At 40.7% G+C, this 17416-nt stretch overlaps 1 protein-coding gene across 1 annotated transcript in view; it reads right to left on the bottom strand.

The window, feature by feature from the left end:
• NEK3 (NIMA related kinase 3) overlaps positions 1–17416 on the bottom strand; it is a 469351-nt gene that overhangs the window by 181341 nt on the left and 270594 nt on the right. The gene's annotated exons all lie outside the window — the stretch shown is intronic.

Here is a 17416-nt window from a genome sequence, read left to right on the forward strand (position 1 = left end):
GGATGTGTGTGTTTCTGAAGATAACACTATCATATTTAATCAGAAAGCATGTGAATTAATCTCAGGTATATGGAAAGCAGGTGGACTAGATTATGCTCTTACGGCTTAATCTTTTTTTATTGGAAGATAGAGTAAAGAGGGAAAGAGGAAAACCTTTTAGAAATTTAGAATCACTTTTATTTTCTGATTCAATCTGCCTGTCACATTTTACAGATGAAGAATTTGAGGCTCAAGGAGGGGAATTCACTCCTGCAGAGTTGGATGAACATGGACTCATTTTTACTCTAATTACCAAACTCTGTGCTCTGCCGTCACAGCCTTTGCAAGTCTTTTCCAGCAGTGGCAGCTTCAGGAGAAAGCTGGCCCTTCGGCAGTAGGACACAGAGAGATGCCTTTACTAGTTTTTCCCAAAGAAAGGAAGCTTTCTACTGCTCGATGTTAGAACTGGTTTTGCAACTTGCTTTGGAGGTGAGGGCTACACAAAAGGACCGAAAGGTTGGGCTCCTTCATTGGAAGTCTGCCATCAGGTACCACGTGGGCACTCTGCAATAGGGTGTATTCTGCAGGAGCAATCTCAGCCCTTGAACCTAAAGCCTTATCTGCATACGCTTGAGTAGCTGCACTTCCCTTATTGTTCCTCATGACCTCTCTAGCTGCCGCACCCACCCTGCCATTTAGCCTGTTTTCCTTCTTCCTCTTCGTGTTTATCAGGATGTCAGCCTGCTGGCGAGATTTCGAGGGCCATTGGAGAGCGCGGAATTAGATGGGACCAAAAAAAAAAAAAAAATCACAAATGCAAATACTGTATTTTTTAAAGTTTCTCTTCTGTTTGTTGCATTAGTGGTTCATTTGTGCCATTATTATTGAGAATTAAAACATACTTCCTTTTGGCAATGCTTTAATAATAACTATCTACCTTTCAGGAACAGGAGGAGTAGCTTATTCAGTGGTGTCTGACGGCTGGTATGTGCTGATACAGAAAAGAGGAAACCAAACTTTTTAATTTCCATTTTCTTTGTTTATCATACTAGAACGCTTTGTTCTCTTTCCAAGTTCACAGGTTTGTGGCCATCCTGTGAGGACAGAGGGTACATACTCCCTTATTTCAGACCTCACAGTGAATTTCTCTACAGTGTCAGACCAAAAGAGCCACAAGAATGTGAAGAGTCAAGAAAAACACTATGAACAGAAGGGTTTTCTGTTAAATTATGTTCTTCCCCAGTATTTATTTATCTAAGCTAATATCACAGTCACCTAATACCAGCATATACCACATTCACCATCTATCTAGTCCAGTGTTCTGTGCCTCTGACTAAGAGTCAGTCTCTACATTTGATAGTTAAGTTAATTTGGCCTCACCTCTGAGAAACAGGAAAGTAGATGCGTCAGTGTTGTCTTTGGTGGGTAAGTGCTAGACTTCGTTAGAAGTAATCTTACATTCTGCACTGTGTGTCCCTAAGTCCTAACCCCAGTGGCTGCCGTTAGGTAGGAGCTCCATGAAGATCTGTGGGACAAAAACTAGATACTCAAAAGCCCTCAAACTATATTTGTGGTTGAACTAGAACAATTCTAATACTTTATGTTAAACCATTGTGAGTAGGATGTGTGCCTATGTGATATTGTGGAATTTTAGTTTCTAGAAGTCCCTCAGAATGAAAGCCTCACCTTTTGGGGATATTACCCTCATTGAAGGAGAAAGTATCTCTGGAGCCTATTATAGTGTCTGTACACAGTAGTCACTTAATGAGATTTGAATGTATATGAGAAAGTGGCATCCAAGTGAATGGTGTCCCCTACCTTTCTGGTGAGTCTCTTCCACTCACGCCACCGCTCTGGAGTCTGCACCACCTCTTTGGGGCAATCGCTCCCCAATTGTGACTTCTAAAGTGGATTTGGTAGTGCCCAGAGCACTCAGTATGCCAAGCCCTTGCCACCACTACCTGAATGCTAATCCAGCCCTTCCTATCAATTTTCTCTCCTCAAGCTCTAGTACACTTCACCCTGACCCACAAAATATAAAACTGCTGCTACTTTGATGATTTCTCATCTTATTCTAGATATGTAACTTGTAAAGCGACATTGCACAGTTTGTAGTCTGTGCAGTCTCTGAGTCATTTTTATATACAAATGACACTGGATTTAAATATTATAGTATTATAATACTATAAATTTATACCAGCTGAGTGTATACTCAGGTCATACCAGCTGAGTCATGATTTGGACAAAAATAAGTGGTTTGGCATAGTCAAAAGCATACAAGTTGAATCCTGGCCCTTCTCTTTCTAGATGTGTGATCTTAGGCAAGTCACTTAATCACATGAGCCTCCATTTTTCAGATGTAAAACGGGATAATCCCTGCTCCTGTTATTGGTTCAGGGTGGGGACTTGAGCATACATAATTATTTCCTCTCCTCCCTAGGACTCAGTTAAAATTATAGAAAAGGTAAAAGGTCAAAAAGTTTAGAAGACAAAAGGATAAGTGATTTCAATGAATTTTTTAAAAATATATATTTTTATTGATTTCAGAGAGGAAGGGAGAGGGAGAGAGAGATAGAAACATCAATGATGAGCCCTAGCTAGTTTGGCTCAGTGGATAGAACATTGGTCAAGGGCATATGCCCAGGTTGCCAGCTCAATGGAGGCAGCTGATCAATGATTCTCTCTTATCATTGATGTTTCTATCTCTCTCTCTCTTTCCGTTCCTCTCTGAAATCAATAAAAATATATTTTAAAAAAACAAAAAAGAAACATCAATGATGCCCTGGCCGGTTTGGCTCAGTGGATAGAGCATCGGCCTGCGGACTCAAGGGTCCCAGGTTTGATTCCGGTCAAGGGCATGTACCTTGGTTGCGGGCACATCCCCAGTAGGGGGTGTGCAGGAGGCAGCTGATTGATGTTTCTCTCTCATCCATGTTTCTAACTCTCTATCCCTCTCCCTTCCTCTCTGTAAAAAATCAATAAAATATATTAAAAAAAACAAAACATCAATGATGAGAATCATCAATCTGCTGCCTCCTGCACACCCCCTACTTGGTATCGTCCCCTACTGTGTATCGAGACCATAACCCTGGCATGTGGCCCTGACTAGAATTGAACGCAGGACCCTTCATTCCGCAAGCTGATGCTCTATCCACTGAACCAATGAATTTCTGTAAGACAGAGTGCATGAAAGAACACCAAGTGGAAGAAACTATAGGTCAGGATATGCTTGGAGGGTCATAGAGAAGATGAGGGAGCCTCCCTACATGGTAGAACCTTGCAGAGGTTGGGGATTCTAAGTTACTAGAATGAAGAGGACAAAGACAGTGAAGATCTGTATATGAAATGATTACCCTCCTTCACTACTCCTCAACTCTGGTGCCAGGAACTCCCTGCAACTAGGTGTTCAACCACAGACAAAAGCAAAACCAACCAATCAACCAGGAAATGACCAGAGGGGACATTTCTAAAGACAGTGAAGGATTTTTCTGAGAAAACTTGGGCAGTTGGAGTTGTCATTGGTATCCTAGTGCAAAGCCATCTGTATCCTGGCATTTGAGAGGCCTTAGAACAATGATCAGTTCTCTGATTATTCACCCAAATGGAAGCCTGCCAATCAGCCAGTTCCAATCACGGGTTTAGAGTTCTAGTCAGCCTTTCTCATGTCTCATTTTTAAGAATAGCCTGACAACTGAGAATCTCCAAACATCTGAGAAAGCCTACAGTGTGATGAAGAAAGGTAAGTAGAGAAAAACGGACCCCAGAGGAAACATATAATCTAGGAAATTCAAGAAAAATCATATAAAAACTGCAAAACTAATTATAAAGAATATGAAATGATGTTACATTTATTAAATAAGAACATGATGCTATAAAAAAAAAGAATCAGAAAATGGGAAGGAACTCTAGGAAATGGAATATTTAATAGGAGATTGCAAGCTAAATTAGAGAAAATCTCCCCAAACCTGGAGCAAAAATATGTAAAACATGAGAGTATTAAACACACACACAGAGAGAGAGAGAGAGAGAGAGAGAGAGAGAGAGAGAGAGAGAGAGAGAGAGAGATCCAGAGGGGGCCCAATAAGAGAGTAATAAGAATTCCAGAAAGAGCTGAGAAACCAGGGGGAAAAGACATTAAAGAAATGATACAATGAAAATTTCCAGAATGAAAGATGTGAGCTTTCAATCAAAAAGGGCCTCCTGAGTTGTGATTAAGGGCAATGGGAAAGGCCACATATCACTTGGAAAGGTTTAATTCAATAAGCTATAAGGAGAAATCCTAAGAGCTATCTTGGGGTGGAGGAGTGCAAACTCCTACAAGAAACAAAAATCATGTTGGCATTAGATTGTTATTAGCTATACTAGAAGCAACGGATCTTCAAAATTCAGGGGGAAATGATTTTCAACCCGGGAAACGTATGCTTAGTCAAATTACTAGTGACAAATTACTAAAGACGTTGTTAGACATGCAAAGACTGAGCTTACTTGCCATATGCTTTTTTTCTTGAGAAGTTATTTGAGCATGTACTCCATCAGTAGAATAACAGAGCAATAACAGGAAGACATTGGATTTAAAAAACAGCAGATGTGACCAAGAATGTCAGCTGTGTGGGTGACTTAGCCCCCAGCTCATATTTGAGCAAGAATAGGGCTCTAGGAAAGAAAGAAGTGTCATAGAACATAGAGTTGGAGGGTCTTGGAGATACAGGCAAAAAATGCATGAAAAACAACTAGAAAATTTATAAAAGACTCAATACAAGTATGAATCAAATTAGAATTGGATGTCAATGGTCTACAAAAATAAAAAAAGGGAGCAGAATTCTAAGCAATAGATAGAATGGGTAAGATGTACAGGTTTCCTCTTCCAACAAGCAAAGAAAACACTAGGAAAAACATCAAGCAATCATGATTTTGAGCAGTTGAGCAGCACAGGGTTATGATACGATTACAGAGAAGGAAACACTTCCTGGTTCTGTTGCAAAGGAAAGTTTTCATAAACTTAATGCTGTTTATGGGTTACTGTCTCTTAGGCTCTAACCTAAGGACAAACTGTAGAAGACTTAGTTATGGATATAGAATGATGTGTAAGTACTCTCAGTCATGGAAACCTAAGAGTAAGAATACAGTTGGCCCTCCATATCTGTGAGTTCTGCAGCCGTGGATTCAACCAACCATGAAAAAAAAAAATCCAAAAAACCCCAGTATTTTCTATCCAAGTTTGAGAATCTGTGGATGCAGAGGGCCAACTGTGCACTGTTCTACACCATTTTATTTAAAGAACTTGAGCATCCATGGACTTAGGTATCCAAGGGAGGTACTGGAACCAATCCCCTGTGGGTCTGTAGGAATGACAGTATAGCTTTACAAAAAGTTCGGAGGTAAAAGTAGAGCTGGGCAGTCTAGCAGTAGGAGCTCAAATATCCTCCTCTCACTAAATGAAGAGCCAAGAGATGCTCTCTGTATTTGAGAGATTTAAAACCAAAAGTTTAAGGAAACAAATGTTGCAAAAGCAAACAGAACTACTAGTAAAAATAGCGATGTGACTAGTGTGTGTGTGTGTGTGTGTGTGTGTGTGTGTGTGTGTGTGTGTGTGTAGGTGACTTTAAGTAAGCTGAACCTTCATCATTGCTAGAGTCAACACTTAATGTTATAAATAACAGCTCAGTCACATTTGTACAGTGCGAGAGCGTCAGCAGGAAAATAAAACCCAGGAAGGTAAGGTGGTTTCACTCGCAAGGTGGGACTGAGGCTGGGACGTGAAAAGCAAGGAACCATTGCTTTTTGTTGTAAATCCTCTGTGCTATTTGCCTTAAAACACACACAAAAAAACAAACAAAAAAACAAATCAAGTCAAACCAAACATAACAATCCTACCTTACAGGGTTATGATGTGGGTCAGGGATAATCTATTACTAATTCCTGGAAATGTAATCAGTGAGTCATCTTGAGGCAATAGAATTTGCTCCTGATGTTGCTACCAACCAAACCCCCAAACTGCCCACTCTCTTTGTTTTTCTTCCTGGAGGATCCCGGATGGCTTATGCCCACAGCTGCCCTATCATGTCTACTGTTACTATTTCTGTGGCATTCCAGTGGTGAAAACTGTCTCTCGCTGCCCCCCTCTCCTCTAGATGCCACCTCAGCTGCCGGTGTGGGGGTCCCCATCCTTCAGTTATTGATATTGTCATTTTCTCCCTCAACTGCTGTCAAAACATATCAAACATCTTACTACTACAGATTGATTGATATAAATTTATTTTATCAATTCAAATATATACACTTAGAAACTTAATTTTAGCCTATAATCATATTACTCAATTAGAAATATAGTTCATCATAAACAAAACTTTGTATGTTTTTGCTGTTTCTAAGCTTCATACCATAGAACCACTTTAAAAATATTTTTCTTTAAAAATAAAGCAATATTGTTCATTATGAAGCATTTGAAAAATAGACATAATTGCTCTATTCCACTTCATCAGCTTGGGGTACAGAAAAAAATCATTTAAAATTTTTTCTAGCCCTTTATTTCTCTGTGAAAAGAAACAAAGGAATAAAATAAAAACGGCACAATTGATACACACACACACACACACACACACACACACACACACACACACACACACAAAACAATGAGGGGAAGGAAGAAAGTGAAGTGGAGAAGCAGATGGGGGAGGGGATCCCCATTGCAGCAGCAGGAGCCAGTGACCCAGATGCCAACTCTCTAGCCCAGTAGCCCCTCCTTCCCAGGGTCGCTGCCCTGTCCCACCTTCTACCTGTTGGCAGGTGGACAGTGAGAAGTCGGATTTCAGGGCTAAGGAGAGGATGACCATGCTGGGAGAAGGGTACTCCAAGTTCCTAGACCACTTTTTTTTATTTATTTAAATGTGTTTATTGATTTTAGAGAGAAAGGAAAGGAGCGGGATATATACACCGAGTGGCCAGATTATTATGATCTCTGCACACATAATAATCTGGCCACTCAGTGTATATTCTATATAATAAAAGGCTAATATGCAAATTGTCCCCTCGACCAGGAGTTCAACCAGCAGGCAGGCTGGCCAGCCGCCCATGTCCCCTCCCCCTGGCCAGGCTGGCTGGACCCCACCCATGCACGAATTCATGCATCGGGCCTCTAACACACACACACACACACACACACACACACACACACACACACACACACACTGAGTGGCCAGATTATTATGCGTTCAGAGATCATAATAATCTGGCCACTCAGTGTATAGAAAAACATCATGTGAGAGGGACACATCAGTCAGCTGCCTCCTGCACGACCCCTACTGGGGATTGAGCCCACAACCCAGGCATGTGCCCTGACTGGGGATCCAGTGGGTGAACTCTTGGTTCATGGGCTGCTGCTCAACCATTGAGCCACATTGGCCGGGTGATTTCTAAAGAGAAGGCCTCCCTTTCCTCTTTGAATACTTTGTCTTGAAATACCTTCCCCCTCTCCCTCCACCCCCGCCTCCCAAGGGATGTTTATGCCTCCTTTTCCTGAAGTGTCACTCCAGTCAGAAATCGGGAAATCATCCTAAACTGCTCTTTCCTCTTCATTCTTCAGATCTACTCAATATATGTACAAATGTACAATTGGAGCATTGTGTTAAAAATTCATTCAAAATTCTTGTCTCTGTGTGATTGTCTTACCAATTTGATACACAATTTGTATAATTTGTTTCAGTGTGTTTTAAATGTTTGCTTGTTTTTAAAAAATATGTAAAACATTTACATGGATCACAAATTAAAACTCTATAAAAGATATACTCAGAAAAATCTCTCTTCCATCTCTGTCCTTTCTAACCCCTTTCTCTGCATCCTCGCCAACACTTGTCCTTTGTTGATTTGTTGATGATAGCCATTCTGACAGGTGTGAGGTGATACCTCATTGTCATTTTGATTTGCATCTCTTGGATGATTAGTGACTTTGAGCATTTTGGCCTTATGTATGCCCACTTTGGAGGTCTTTTGCCTATTTTTTAATTGAAATTTATCTTCCTTTTGTTAAACTGTATGAGTTCCCTATACATTTTGGAGATTAACCCTTATCGGAAGCATCATTGGAAAATATGTTCTCCCATGCAGTGGGCTCCCTCATTATTTTGTTGATGGTTTCTTTTGCTGTGCAGAAGCTTTTTATTTTGATGTAGTCCCATGTGTTTATTTTCTCCTTAGTTTCCATTGTCCTAGGAGATGTATCGGTAAACATATTGCTATGAGAGATGTATGAGATTTTGCTGCCTATGGTTTCTTCTAATATTTTTATGGTTTCATGTCTTACATTTAAGTCTTTTATGCATTTTTAGTTTATTTTTGTGCATGGTGTAAGTTGGTGGTCTAATTTCTTTTTTTTTTATGTATCTGTCCAATTTTCCCAACACCATTTATTGAAGAGACTGTCTTGACTCTATTGTATGCTCTTGTCTCCTTTGTCAAATATTAATTGAGGGTAATGTCTTGGGTCGATTTCTGGGTTCTCTATTCTGTTCCATTGATCTATATGCCTGTTCTTGTGATAGTACCAGACTGTTTTGAGTACAGTAGCTTTGTAGTATAGCTTGATATCTGGTATTTTGATTCCTCCAACTTTGTTCTTCTTTCTCAAAATTGCTGTGGCTATTTGGGGTCTTTTTTGATTCCATATAAATTTTTGGAGAGTTTGTTCTAGGTCTGTGAAATATGCTGTTGGTATTTTAATATGGATTATATTGAATCTATAGATTGCTTTGGGTAGTATGGACATTTTAATAATGTTGATTCTACTAATCCATGAATAAGGTATGTTCTTCCACTTTTGTATATCTTCCTCAATCTCTTCTTTCAATGTCCTGTAGTTTTGTAAGTACAGGTCTTTTACCTCCTTGGTTACATTTATTCCTAAATATCTTAATATTTTTGTTGCAGTGGTAGGTGGGATTTTTTTTTTTTTTTAGTTTTTCTTTCTGAGAGTTCATTATTGGTATATAAAAATGCCATAGATTTCAGGGTGTTAAATTTTTATCCTGCTATGTTGCCCAATTAATTTATTAAGTCTATAAGTTTTTGATGGAGTCTTTAGGGTTTTCTATATATAATATCATGTCATCTGAAAATAATGACAGTTTTACTTCCTCCTTTCCTATTTGCATGCCTTTTATTTCTTCTTCTTGTCTGATTGCATTGGCTAGCACTTCCAGTACTATGTTGAACAGGAGTGGTGAAAGTGGGTATCCCTGTCTTATTCCTGTTTTTAGGGGAAATAGTTTTATTTTTATTATTATTTTCTTTTAATAAATAAATCTTTATTGTTCAGATTATTACAATTGTTCCTCTTTATTCCCCCCATAGCTCCCCTCCACCCAGTTCCCACCCCACCCTCTGCCCTTACATCCCCCCCCACACTGTCCTCATCCATAGGTGTATGATTTTTGTCCAGTCTCTTCCCGCACCCCTCACACCCCTTTCCCCCCGAGAATTGTCAGTCCACTCCCTTTCTATGCCCCTGATTCTATTATATTCACCAGTTTATTCTGTTCATCAGATTTTTTATTCACTTGATTTTTAGATTCACTTGTTGATAGATATGTATTTGTTGTTCATAATTTTTATCTTTACCTTTTTCTTCTTCTTACTCTTCTTAAAGAATACCTTTCAGCATTTCATATAATACTGGTTTGGCGGTGATGAACTCCTTTAGCTTTTTCTTATCTGTGAAGCTCTTTATCTGACCTTTAATTCTGAATGATAGCTTTGCTGGGTGGAGTAATCTTGGTTGTAGGTTCTTGCTATTCATCACTTTGAATATTTCTTGCCACTCCCGTCTGGCCTGCATAGTTTCTATTGAGAAATCAGCTGACAATCGTATGGGTACTCCCTTGTAGGTGACTAACTGTTTTTCTTTTGCTGCTTTTAATAGTCTCTCTTTGTCTTTTGCTCTTGGCATTTTAATTATGATGTGTCTTGGTGTGGTCCTCTTTGGATTCCTTTTGTTTGGGGTTCTCTGTGCTTCCTGGACTTGTAAGTCTATTTCTTTCACCAGGAGGGGGAAGTTTTCAGTCCTTATTTCTTCAAATAGGTTTTCAGTATCTTGGTCTCTCTCTTCTGGCACCCCATAATTCAGATGTTGGTATGCTTGAAGTTGTCCCAGAGGCTCCTTACACTATCTTCATATTTTTGGATTCTTTTTTCTTTTTGCTTTTCTGGTTGGGTGTTTTTTGCTTCTTCATGTTTCAAATCTTTGACTTGATTCTTGGGATCCTCTAGTCTGCTGTTGGATCTCTGTATATTATTTTTTATTTCAGTCAGTGTATGCTTAATTTTTAGTTGGTCCTTTTTCATATCCTCGAGGGTCTCACTAAATTTATCGGCAGTTTCTAGAAGATTCTTGAGTAACCTTATAACCGTGGTTTTTGAACTCTATATCCTGTATTTTGCTTTCCTCCATTTCTTTCATTTGTGACCTGTTTCTTTGTCTCTGCATTTTGGCTGCTTCCCTGTGTTGATAGAGTGGCTTTGTGTGCTAGGTGTCCTATAGGGTCCAGTGGCTCAGCCTCCCCAATTACCTGAGGTGGACTCTCTTAGTGCACCCCTTTGTGGGCTATGTGCACAGTCTTGTTGTAGTTAAGCCTTGATTGTTGTTGGTATCACTGGGAGGAATTGACTTCCAGGCCAATGGTCTGTGAGGACCAGTTGTGTCTATGATGGGAGAACTTCTGTGCTGGAGACACCCTTATGGGGCAAGACTTGCTTCAGTGGGGCTTTGGTGCTCACTGAGTCTGTCCCCTGAGTGTGTCCCTTATGGATCTGAGGAGTTGTAATCTGTATGGTCCCACTCTGACCACTGGGTACACTGGCTCTTGGATCTCTAAGGAGGTGCTAATTTAGCCTATGCCTGAGGCCACCCAGCAGGAGCTATGGAGAGATCTGCATATTCCTCTTCTTTTTTGGGGGTTTGGAGGTGCCCAGATGAGGCCCAGCTGTGAAGCAGTGTAAGCTGCTGTGGAGCCTTGGGCCTTCTTTTGGAAGTGCTGGAGCTCTCTGACCCAGCTGCAGTTTGTTAGGTAAATTTAGATTGTAAAAGACTAGGCCATTCATATGCAAAACCTCTGCGCACAGCTGGGGTGGGGTTGTAAATTGGGTGGGGCGGGGTCTCAGGGAATCACCAGGGTGGAGCAAACAGCAATGGCTGACCATCAGCCCTGCCCTAAGAGGCCCCCGGGTCTCAGTGTCCCGCAGTAGCTGCAAGCACCTCTGAGAGAAAGTGGCCCTCGTGTTCCGCCCCGATGCCAGACAGTCCAGTTTCCCCCCGTATGAATCTGGGTCCCCAGAGTCTCGCTTAGAACTGGAGTTCAGAGCATTCGGGAGCTTATGTCTTCCTCCCGATTTAAAAAGACAACCGCATCCTCAGTTGCCAGCCTCCGTACCTCTGCACTTTACTTCTGCACCTCCTCTGAGTCTCAGTGTGCTTTTCTCTTTCCTTCTAGTTGTAGAATTTCCACTCAGCCAGCCTTCCTGTGGTTCTGGATGATGTCCGTTTTGTCTTTTAGTTGTAGTTTTGAAGTGGTTGTGCGAGGCAGCAAGTTCAAGTGTTTACCTATGCTGCCATCTTGGTTTCTCCTCGGGGATTGTTTCTTTGTCTCCACATTTTTGCTATCCCTTTGTATTTGTTTCTATATCTTAGATCAAACTGCTATGCCACCCAGATTTTTTGGGGATGGTTCTATGTAGTAGGTGTTTTGTGAGCCCCAGTGGGACAGTCTCTCAGATCTCCTGAGCTGGGTGTTCTAGGAAAGCCCCCTACTTGAGTTATTTGGATTCTCCTGATATAGTTTGGTCTTGAATGTTATTGTCTCATTTGTGGATAGAGTCTCCTCACAGGTTGTCTGGCTATGTAGTGCAAGCTGTTGTGGATGTGCTCAGTGTCCTGGCTCCTGTCGTGAGGGTTGCCTATGAGGTCCCACTGGTGTGTGATTCTGTGATCTCGAGACCCAGTGGGGGTGGTGTGCGATTCTGTGACTCACTACGTGGGTCTGGGGTGGTGTCCAGGGCCAGTCTGGGTGGTGGTGAGGCTATGCTCCTAGCCGCCACTGCTCCCCCCTTCAAGATGGCCTGGTTTCCGTGGCAGAGCCATGCCTACATGGGGAGTGCCTGTGGTGGTAGCAAGAGCTCTTTGACCATGAGAGCCTGATCCTCCAGCTCCCAAAACTCCCATAAGATCTAACTGTCCATCATTCACACACACACACACACACACACACACACACACCATGCATGTCCGCACACTCACCTCTCACTCCCTTACTCACACTCTTTCCCTCACTCCTGTCTTACCGGCCACCATGATTAATGTCTATATATTTTCATTTTTATTTCCCTCATTCCTTATAAAACATTTAAAAGTTTTGGTATCTTCAAGTGTTTTAAATGTATGAGTTTGAAACTCTCTACTTTAAATATCTGTGAATATGGCTTATATTACATATTACATATAAACTTAAGGAATTGCTGCTTCTACAAGCTATAGAAGCAACCCATGGGCCATGAGTAGATGCGTGGATAAAAAAGCTGTGGTACATTTACACAATGGAATACTACTTAGCCATAAAAAAGAAGAAAAAATTTAAAATATATTTTATTGATTTTTTTTACAGAGAGGAAGGGAGAGGGATAGGGAGTTAGAAACATCAATGAGAGAGAAACATTGATCAGCTGCCTCCTGCACAGCTCCTACTGGGGATGTGCCCACAACCAAGGTACATGCCCTTGACTGGAATCGAACCTGGAACCTTTCAGTCCACAGGCCGACGCTCTATTCACTGAGCCAAACCGGTTAGGGCAAAAGAAGAAAATCTTACCTTTTGCAGCAACATGGATGGATCTGGAGAGCATTATGTTAAGTGAAATAAGCCAGCCAGAAAAACACAAGTACCATATGATTTTACTTACATGTGGAATCTAATGAGCAAAATAAACTAACAAATAAATTAGAAACAGATTCATAGATACAGAGAACAGACTGACAGTTGTCAGAGGGGAAGGGTTTGGGGCTGGGTAAAAAAAGGAAGGGATTAAGCAAAAAAAAAAAAAAAAATAATAGACACAGGTAACAGTATGGTTATTACCAGAGGGAAAAGGGAGTAGTGGGAGGGAGAAGAGGATAATGGAAGGATATATATGGTGTTGAAAGGAGAATTGACTTGGGGTAGTGAATACATAATACAATATACAGATGATGTATTATAGAATTGTACACCTGAAACCTATATAACCAATGTCACCCCAATAAATTCAATAAAAAATTGCTACTTCTAAATGATAAATGTTGGATACATATTTTAAAATAAAGTGGTGGAGGGCATGTGTGGGGGAGTGCGGGGCGGGGGGGACATAGGGGAGGCGGTGGAAAGGCCAATTGGAAAAAAAAGGAGACATATGTACTACTATTTGTAATACTTTAAACAATAAAAAAAATTTTTTTTAAAAAAGAAAATAAAGTGGCAGTGAAGGATACCCATTATATCATCATGAGAACTTATTAATATTTTGTCTTTGTCATTCCTGTTCTCCCTGCTGACCATAAATATTTAGTTGCCTGGGAAATTTGCAAGCCTGTCTTCCCACAGTACTTGGTTCATAAAGCAGTTTTGCATTGATCTCATTATTTTATAGTTGTTTATATGCTTTTCCCAAAAAGCATGTGAGAGCTGAGAGCAGGAATCTTATATCTGTATATCCTCTTCCTCTCTGTGTCTCATGCAGCACATTGTAGGAGGAAGTTCACTGTCCCTGGAACCTTGGCTCTTCCACCTCCCAGCTGTGTGAGCTTCTCCATGTTACTTAACCCCGTGGACTGGAGGTTTCTCGTGTGTAAGTAAGAATAATCCCTTCTTGCCAGACCACTGGTAACATTGAGGGAGATTATATGAGTGAAGGGCACAGTGCATGGCCCAGCCAGCCGCTGAACTCTCAGTGCTATTCAGCCACTATTTCCCTTGTCCTTAGATTTAACTTCCATTTTCATTTCTGACATCAGCTCTTTTAATAAATTTTGCATACTTATTTATTTATTATCTGTGTCCCAACCAGTTGGAACACCTCATGATATCCCTGGGCTCTCTATTGAAAATGAATGTCCTTGCTTCCTAGTTCATAACAGAATTGGAGTTAATGGAGCGGGAGAATTGGAAACACCTTGTTTCACAGCTCCAGAGATCAGCATGCCCACAGACCACAGGCCAACAGGGGCCCTAGGGCTGTGCAACTTCACAGCCCCACTTCCTGGCCTCCAACCCACAAACGGTTTCTAAATGCTTCTTAGTCTACTTTTCTCCTTCCCTTCTACCTGTACTTAAGACCACATTCCTTCCCTTTATCATTAGGCTTCTTGGAGGAGTTTTTACTTCATTTTCTCCTCTTTCATCAGCTCTTTTTCCCTTCCTTTTCCTCATTCACTAATCAACTCATTTCAATCTGGCTTTTACCTTCACTAGATTAAAACTGATTCCAATAAAAATCATACTAATTTCAAGGCCTTTATACTTGCTCACTAAAGCCTTTTAATCACTCTATTTTACACTGGATCCATAACTTTCCCAACCCTAACTCTGTACCTCTTTACCTATTATATTTTTTCATAGTATTCATCCAATGTTATTAAAATTTTACATATTTATTTAGTGTTGTGTCTCCCACTAGTAGGTAAGCCTAGAGGGCAGAGATTTTTATTTTCTATTTTGTTCACTGATTTATCCCCACTGCCTTGAACAGAACATGCACTTAATAGGTGCTTAATGCATAGTCACTGACTTGAGCAAATAAATGGCTATCTGGTTTTCAAATTCATTGTCTCTGTTTCAGATTGTACCCTTTACTTGGCCTTTTGCTGACATTTGACACTAGCTTCCCTGTGTTTCTGTGACCATATTCTTTCCTAGGTTTCCTCCTATTTTCAGACCACTTTTTATTTCCCTTTGTCAGCTTCTTTTCTTCTTCTTACTCTTAAATATTGGCCATCCTGATATTGTTCTTGTTACCTTTCTCTTTTTACCCTTCACACTTTTCCAGGCAAGCTTATCTACATTCAGCCCTTCAACTCACATCCACAGGGTGAAAATTCTCACACATGTATTTACAGCTCTTGACTGCTCCTTCTGCTTCAAAATGGTCGTCTCAACCTGGATTCCAACACATCTTTTTTTTTTTTTTCTCCCCAAACTGCTCTACATTCTGGAAGCACCACCATACAACTGCCTACCCCCTACCCCCACCCCAATCAGAAACTTAGGAGTAACTTTGATTTTTTTTTCTTTTACTAGCTTCTTGCATCTAGTAAGTTCCCAAAAACTGTGTCAGTGTTATTATCCTTGTTTTTTCTAGCTCCATTGCACAGCCTTATCATTTCTTGCTTGTACTGTTTCATTAATTTTCTAAAATTCCTCTGCCTCTATTTTACCCTCCTCTAATCTATTCCACACATTCTTTTTCAAATGTAAATATGACCATACCACTCCCTTAGGGAGTATCATTTAGTGTCTGCAAAAATCAACCCAACTTCTTAGCATGGTAGAGAAGGCACTTTAAGATCTGGCAAATCTATCTATCTATCTATCTATCTATCTATCTATCTATCTATCTGTCTGTCTGTCTGTCTGTCTATCTATCTATCTATCAATCAATCATCTATCATCTATCTATATAAAAGCCTAATATACTAAGTGTCTGACCGATCAGTTGAATGCTCGGTTGACTGCTCAACCAGTTGCTATGATGCGTGCTGACCACCAGGGGGCAGATGCTCCAACTGGTAGGTTAGCTTGCTGGGGTCTGGACAATTGGGACTGGGTGAGATGGGCCGGACACCCCCTAGAACCCTTCCATGGCCCCTCCCTTACTGGCCAACCTCCTATGGTCTATCCCCAGCTGGCCGGCCCCCATCAGCCCTGGTCGGGACTGGGCAAGACAGTCCCGATAGATCAGTCAGCCCTGATCGCTGGCTAGACCGAGGGACCCCACCTGTGCGTGAATTCGTGCACCAGGCCTCTAGTTTTCTACATTGACACAAACATCCTGTATACTGTGTGTAGTTCCTTAAAGAAGACACACGCTTTCTCATTTCCTAGACTTTGCACATACTGTTCCTGATAAGCACAGATGCCCTTCCATGCTTTGTCCATCTGGTGAACTCCTACTTAGGTCATCCCTGATATCCCTGGGCAGAGATGAGGACCTTCTTCTGTGCCCCTCCCACCATTAAGTACCCACCTTACAGAACTGATTACATTGCAGTAATTGTTTTTCACATGTCTGTCTTCCTCAAGAAAATCATCTTTGCTCCTAAGGGCTCAGGGAAATGGCTGGCATAGAGTTTATTTCAATCAAATTTATTAAATTGAACAAAAGACTAATCATCATCATCATCATCTCACATTTAACCTGATATTCTAATTTAATATGTTTTTAAAACACTGTTTGTGTGGCCCAGCTTTGAGCAATTGCTATTTAGTGCAGAAAGGAGGAAGCCATCTGTATGGCCTGTCAAGTCAGTTCTTCTCTCTATGCCACTACGTGGATTTGTGGGGCATTTAACTGGTCAAGCTTCAGTTTCTTCAATTATAAAATAAGAACAACCTGACTTTTGGGAGCAAACAAAAAATGTAAGTGGAACTAAAGTAACGGCCAAAACTCTGCTATAACAACCAATTTATAAAGTTTAGTGTGCTCAAATCAGCTCTGTATTTTGTTTATTTTTGTAGTTCAATTGCAATTACATTTCTATATTTTATGTCTACCAGAGTCACAGGTGGTTATTTTAGATTGCAAATTCCAGAAGGGCAAAAGGCCTTATAGCCTTCAGCACATGACTGAGCTGAGTACCTGGGCTTGAACAGAGCTCAGAACAACTTTCAGGCAACCTCAAAAATGGCAATATTAGAAGCAGATTTGCTGTGATTTTACTTACAAGTAATAAGAAAAAAATGTTCTGCTCCTCATAAATGGAAGGCATCAGTTTATCTAAAGGAATAAGAAGGGAAACTGATGATGACCTGATTTGCTAAACCCAAATCCTGTTAGTGAAATAGGGACTTAAAAATGAAAAAAAAACCTGCCTAGATACCTTTGGGTTTTGTTTTTTAAGTATGTTTTTGTTGATTTTTAGAGAGCGAGGAAGGGAGAGGGATAAAGAGATAGAAACATCCATGAGAGAGAAACATTGATTGGCTGTCTCCTGCTCACCCCTTACTGGGGATTGAGCCTGAAACCTGGGCATGTGTCCTGACTAGGAATCAAACTGGTGACCTCTTGGTTCATGGGTTTACACTCAACCACACTAGCTGGTGATAGATACCTTTGTGATGTTCAGTTATGTTTATAGTAGGCACTTTATAAACACCTGTTAAGAGAATGTTGAATGACTCCAGTTCCTCCACTGCATATAGCTTTA

This window comes from Cnephaeus nilssonii, assembly GCF_951640355.1.
Source record: "Cnephaeus nilssonii genome assembly, chromosome: 8".
NCBI classification, from domain to species: Eukaryota; Metazoa; Chordata; class Mammalia; order Chiroptera; family Vespertilionidae; genus Cnephaeus; species Cnephaeus nilssonii.